The 6,904-nt window shown below is 41.4% G+C and overlaps 1 pseudogene; it reads right to left on the bottom strand.

Moving 5' to 3' along the window:
- Nucleotides 1–1,902: 1,902 nt before the first annotated feature.
- Nucleotides 1,903–6,625, bottom strand: LOC118981869 (tetratricopeptide repeat protein 17-like; annotated as a pseudogene).
- Between the last annotated feature and the right edge of the window lie 279 nt (nt 6,626–6,904).

Below are 6,904 nucleotides of genomic sequence, written 5' to 3'. Positions count from 1 at the left end.
TTGGGCCATGTTTGTCTCCTCATTTGGTAGCCTCCCCTGTTTGTTTCTATGTATAGGTAGAGCTGTGTTGACTCCATGTCTTGGTAGTGTGGCCTAATATAGTGTTTCTGTAGAGTCCAGTGGCATAGCCTCCCTTATCCCCCAAGCTAGGTACTCGAGGTGTGCCCTGCATGTGGGCTGAATACACACTCCACTTATAGTTAAGCCTTGGTTGCTGTTGACAGATCAATGGGAGAGATTTACCCAGGATAATCAGCTGCAAGGTTTGACTATGACCACTGACCACCAACCACTGCCCTCTGTGTAGGATCAGCTGTGCAGGGGCAGGGAGGTGGTGCTCTGATATGGTCTGTAGCTGTCCACTGAGTATGCTGGCCCTGGGGTTTCTCAGGTGGTGCAGGTCAATGTCAACCTCTACCTGTGTTTTTCCTGAGGCCACCGTGCCTGAGCTATAAAGCAATCTGAGATGGCTGCTACTTGTGCTGGGCTTGGAGATTTCCAGGTGAAGCCAAGCTATAAATCTAGGCTGACTGCCTGATGCCAACTATTGCTTATTTGAAATGATTTAAGAAGTTGTGAAGCATAAACCAAGACCAGCCATTCATATGGAAAAGTAGTTTAGGTGGGGCCATACTTTGGATGTTTTGGAGTCTCTGAGGATCTCCAGGTGGGTCAAACAGTGTTAGCAAGATAGATGGAATCTCAATGTGGCACTAGCTTGCAAGCTCAGTGGCTCTGTGGGGTGAGGGCTCAGAAAAGAGTCAATGGCCTCTGTTTGCCTGTTGCCAGACACCCCAGTTTCTTTCAGTATGCCACTGGTGCCTTTCAAGCTGCTACCCCTGTGTTGGAGCTTAGAGGGAGTCAGTCTGAGTAGGTGAGGCATTGTGTAGATTCTTTAAGAGGAACATCTTAGAGCTCTGGAAATTCTTACGCTGAATCAATGCCTACTAGTTTTTGCAGCCAGAAATTGTGGGGACTTATCTTCCTGATTCCGGAAACCTGGGCAGGGGAACTTGGTCTGGGGCTGGGACTCCTGGCTCTCGAGATATACCTCTCGAATTTTCATCCACCATATGTGGGTGAGAGACCAGCCCATTCTGCCTTATCACCTCTCCTACCAGACTGGAAGGATGTGGTTTCTTTAATTCTGTACTTGTCAGTTTTCCATTCAACTTGATTTCTGATGGTTCTTATTGGTGGTTGTTCTATATTTTAGTTGTAAATTGATGTGATTTTACAAAGAGGTGAGCCATGTCTGCCTATGCCACCATCTTGGCAGAAATCTCTAATGCTTAAATTGTATAATCTTTTGCACTTAACTGCTGATAAACTGGGTTTTGTATTCACTATTTTGGTTCTATTTTTATGTGTCTTTGTATTTCTTTAAAATAATCAATTTTTTTACATTGTTCCACTTTCCTTCAGTTAAGTTTTTATTTAATTTTAAAACCATTTTTAGTTATTTAGACTGTACCTTAAAACATGCAAATTATCATTTTAACTACTTGGCTGATACCAGTAGAACCTTATGACTTTAAAACTCCATTTACTTCCCTCCTATCATCTGTTACTGTGACCATGAGTTTCAGCATCTATAAAACTGAAGCTCCTCAGGGTATTAGAGTTAATAATTTGTATAGTTACTGTACATTTATATTTTCCTTTCCTTTCTTTATTCCCTCTTGCATGTTCATATTTCTATCTGAGACCATTTTCCCAAAGAACTCCCTTTAATTCTAATTTCAGTGGAGGTCTACTTGTGCCAAATTCTCTAAATTTCTGTTTGAACACATCTTAATTTCCCTTTAATATTTGGTGGTTGTTTCTGCTAATATAGAATCCTATGCTTGTCCTTTTCTTCTTCTAGCTTTAAAAATGTTGTTAATTGGCTTCTGGTTTCCATCATTTCTGTGTCAAAACTTTGACAATTTTGGTGCTGTTCTGTTTAAATGACTGTTGTGGATACTGTTTTTTGTCAATATTTTTAATACTCTGTTAACTAAACTTTGCCTATGTAGTGTAGGCTGGCTAGGTTGGAAACCCTATGCAAGTGGTCCAGGGTGAGCAAGCTGGTGGGGAGATTGCCACTCCAAACAGGCTCAGTTGCTAGCTTCTGGATTGGAGTGGAAAAGTCTACACATTCTGTGATGTCAATATTTTTTGGAAAAACTGTAAGCCAGGTCCTCACAATAGCACTCAGCTTTACCCAGCAGAGTTTGACACACTCATCTGGGCTGGGCCTCTCAAGACCCTGGTAGTCACACTTTTTGCCTCGTGGCCCAGGAAATGCCACCTTTGGATCAGTGATCTCCAGGTTTACTTGGTAGTGATGTACGTTTTCTCCTTGTTTGATTCTCTTTTCCCAGGAGGTTTTTTTTTTTTTTTTTTTTGATATCCTCTGGGATTCTTCACCCATTTGACATGGAAGGCGATCCATTCTGTTGCCTTGTCATCTTCTCTTCTGCAGTCTCCATGGCCAGAGGTTTTGGTGCTCTGTCTTTTGGTCCCAAGACAGAGAGGTCTTAGGACCTTTCTTTGGTACCCATATCTCCTGGAAGTCCAGATGCTGCTCTTTCATCTCTAGTGGCCCCCCAAAGCCTTCCCGAGGCTATGCCTGTTGAAATTCATCCACCAAAGCCAAGATCTCTTCTGATATTTTTGTTTCATCTGACTTCTCTGTACCATCAGATCCACTTCTTTCTCCAACCACTGTATTTTCAAGTCCAAAGACAGTTGAGTATTCCCACCCCAAATTCTCAACAGACAGGTCAGGGTCCTCCTCTGTTCCTGTCTCAGAGAACTCTTCTTCAGAAGCATCTAGTAACTGTGGGTTCTCAAAGTATTTCTGTTTGTCATGGCTGTTGTAGGGTTTTGTATGACAATTACCACTGCAAACAAAAGAGGTGATGTTGTACAAAAGAGGATAAAACTGCATAGAGCAAATCAGCTTCAGGTTAATTTCACTCTCTGAGCACTGGATAGTTGATTTCAAAGCCTGCCTAAAGGCCTCAAGTGCCCTACTAATATTCTTCAGAACAAGGTAAACATTTTCCAGGCTCAAAAAGGTCAGGGGCTTAGAGCTATCGACGACCAAAGCTTGAAGAAGAAGCTTAGCAGAATGAAGATGAAGGCTATAATGAATCAAAAGGCTGGCCAAGTTCACAGGAGAAATGTCCTGGTATTGAAGTGGAATGAAATTCAAAGCTCTCTGAAGACACAAATAGCAAAAGCATTTTTCCTTACTGCTCTCTAGTACAGTCCAGCTTCATTGAGCGTTGGCCAGACAGGAGCATCTGGCTTACTAATAGCATGAAATAAGGAAGACCCAATTTCTTCTTCTCAGATGGTAGAGTTATAAATACAGGAAAACAAAAATTTTCATGCATGGTCATCTGGCATTTTGGTTTTCAGATTCATGCAGACCTCTAATTCTTTAACTAAGTAAGACAAAGTCTGGCTTTTTCTAGAGTCAATTATGGCACAGTCAGGGGTTTGAGCCTTTTTTTTTCTGAAGAATAATCATCCCAGTTGAATTCATGGATCCTGAGGCCTCTGATTTCCTGAGGCAGAAAATATGTTGCCAATTCTTCACCAACAGTGACTCTAGGGAAGCTTTCTGCACAAACTACTCTTTTAGGCCAAAGCATATTCTATTTGTCTCTATATGCATCAGTGCCCCTGCCCCAGGTCTAGAGAATAGAATGGGCTGCAGGAGAAGACTTGACCAACTCACTGATGTCACTCTGGTGTGCTGGAACTTCACAGTTCACAGACATCATATAGGAGGTTAATGAATCTTCACCAAACTGAATGCAATCCACATTTTCAGAGGTATCTCCATGAACGTAGGGCACAGGTCGGACTCATTGGCAATGTAAACTATGCTGCTCGTTGACGAGATGGTGTATCTGATGATTTCCTAATTGTGCCTCTTTGCCATCTGTAGGTCATGGATGATATTCCTTAAGATTTGCTTTTCTTGAATCAGCTTATGTTTTTCCAGGATCTTCTACTTTCTCGAGTAATGGTCATGTTGATTTGATGTTCTTTCAACTAATTCAGTGTTTGCTGGAGGGATCTATGTTGAGCTTCCAATTTTTACTCAAGTTTTTGCTGACACAGGACAGCATGCTTCCTTTTTATAGCTTGCTCAAACCCAGGTTTGGCCTGCAAAGCATGGTTGTAACAGAGCAGTGAGTGGTTATATTCCCTAAGCACTGCATATGTATTTCCCAAGGTGTAATAGCTGGTGAAGCAGTCGCTGTCGTTCAGAGTGTGTGCACAACAGCAGCATCAGCAAAGGCGTGCTCTGTGTAGAACATTTGCCAAGTTGACCAGAGCAATATCTTTATTATGCTTGGAAGAGAAGTGAAGTGCTTACCTAGCACATTTGACTGCCTGACATGGCTCATTCTTTATTCTTCAGTAAAATGGAGCCATGTTATACAGCACCCAGGAGGAAGAGTTCTTCTATAGGCCTTCATGAATGAGGTGATCTATGTCACCCATATTTCTTGCTACTTGTTTAGATAAATATGTGGAGACTGGATCTTCTTGAGGTAGTCGAGGTACAGAAAGATTAACTCTTTCTTGTACACTTCATAAGTGCTGGAAAGCATGTATGCTATATGGAAATTCTGCAATTTTAGTGCAGTCAGGTTGCTCAGGGTTTGGAGGGACAAGATATTTTATATCTATATAATCTTCAGGGCTGATATGTTTGCTTCCCAAAGTTGTGTATGTGCCCTCATACAGGTCCAGGTCCCCTAAGAGCACTTTGGCTTTGATACAGTCTAGCTCCTCTCTATCATGTCACTGCTTCAGTCCTGTATCTCTGTCCACATTCTCTGCTATGTAAATTTTTTTAGCAACTAATGTTTTCTCCAGTTCTTTGAGGTGGTTAACTGTTGTAGCTTGTCTCATTAATGTGAGTAAGTCATGGGGATGCTTCAAGTTCATTGGCAAATCCACTGCTTGATCTTCTGTCCTCCATAACAATCCTGTGTGTGGTAGCCAAGAGGCCTTGAGTGCCAGACTCAGCAAAGCAGAAAGGCTGAGGAGCCAGCCAGAACTGGAGCACAATGGTGGCTCTCATTAGCCCAGCTGCAGACCTCTAATGCCGCCACCATCTTACCCATGCTCCCCTACTTATTATTTATTTGATTCTCACTTACTGTTATCTCCTTAAAAGGGCATGGAATAAATCCTGGGTTAATATCAAGGATTTTAGAACTTAATCTATGTGACAAGACATACAAAGTAAATCTTTAGAAATCTGTATTTTTTTATTAAGAAGGTTCTTTCTATCTCATTCCTTATAGTTTAAACTACTTTATTCTTTGTGTGTATGACATAATAGCATCAAACATAACATAAATAATGCCATTGTATACCTTTTTCTCTTTAAAAACAATGATTTCTTAAGTACAGCATGTATATATTCCAAATCAGCAACCATTAACAGTACTTGCTTCCAATACTATATGGAAGAGTCATATCAATTAAATCATCTTTATCAACAGTGTCATCATGAAATGACCTTGAAGTGCATTGCAAGTCCATGATCTTGCAAGGTGCTTTCTTATGTTCCGCACCATATCTCTCAGTTAGCTAACTATGAACGGATGAAGTCCAGTGCTTATTGTTTCATAGATGGCACGAATACTGTACCTTTCACTCCATTAGTGACTGCCAGATTCATTTTGAATTAGACATACACTATTTAATTTGACACACAAGAGCTAATCCCTTTACCCTTTAAATTTCTGATGTGTCATATTGCATTATACTTCTTCTGTCACCTCTCATCACCGTATATTTTGTCACATAGAAAAGCCAATATGACTTGACGAAACACAAGATGATGGGATCCAAGAGATTTAAAGCAAAGCTAGTCAGTGGAGCAGAAATGTGACACATTGCTTCAAGTGTGCAAATACTCACTTTTTGAAAGTAGGTATCTGCTAAAAGCAGGTAGGCTGGGTGATCCATAATAGCATGGGGAGAGATATGGATTTTGCCTTTTAGTGACTAATTTAAAACACTGTGCTGCCCTATATAAATAACAGAAAAAATGATTCAAAGTGACAATGGCGAGGGAAAAATTAGTTTCACTCTATTTTGTGTGGTAAGCATTCTCTTAAGCCCACTAAATAATCCACTGAAAGGCCTCTCAAAGTTTCTTCATTTTATTTTTAGACCACATAATAAATAATTTGCATAAGATTATGTCAAAATAACCACCATCTTTTGCATTTTAACACTTAAAACAATAATTAAAAACAATACACTGGGAAGAAATTTCCACACTTCCCAAGTACTTCCCAGGTTCATTTTAAAGCTGTAATATAAATTCCAGACAAGATGGAGGTGTAGGTGGATGCACTTTGCCTCCTCACACAACCCAAAGAAGGACAGCATCAAATTTGAAAACAAAAAACAACAAGAATGGTCAGATAATCAAACTGTAGAGAAGTCTGGTGACCAAGGAGTTAAAGAAGAAACCCTCATCCACATGGGTAGGAGGGTGAAGTTGGGCAGCTGGGGTGGAGAGGACTTACGGCAAGGTGGCTGGTGGAGGACCCGGTGAGTGAGCTGGTTGCTGGCGGACCAGGTGGTCCCACATTTGCGTGAAGATAAACTAGGAAGAACAACTGGGGAGCAAGATAGACCACACCACCCAAGAGTCCAGCACAGGAAGAGGAAGCCTCAAGCCTCTGGTTGTAGAAACCTGTGGGAATTTTGGCAGTGGAAGAAACTCCCAGCCTCATAAGAAGGTTCGCTGGAGAGACACACAGGGTCTTAGAACACACACAAGCCCACCCACCCAGGAATCAGCACCAGAGGGGCCCAATTTGCTTGTGGGAAGTGGGTGAAGTAACTGAAAGTGAGGCAAGAGCCCAAC

Source organism: Sturnira hondurensis, unplaced genomic scaffold (genome assembly GCF_014824575.4).
Source record: "Sturnira hondurensis isolate 20B ecotype Veracruz unplaced genomic scaffold, ASM1482457v3 Scaffold0024805, whole genome shotgun sequence".
NCBI classification, from domain to species: domain Eukaryota; kingdom Metazoa; phylum Chordata; class Mammalia; order Chiroptera; family Phyllostomidae; genus Sturnira; species Sturnira hondurensis.
The sequence above is the reverse complement of the archived record's forward strand: the minus strand, read 5'-3'. Positions and strand labels throughout refer to the sequence as shown.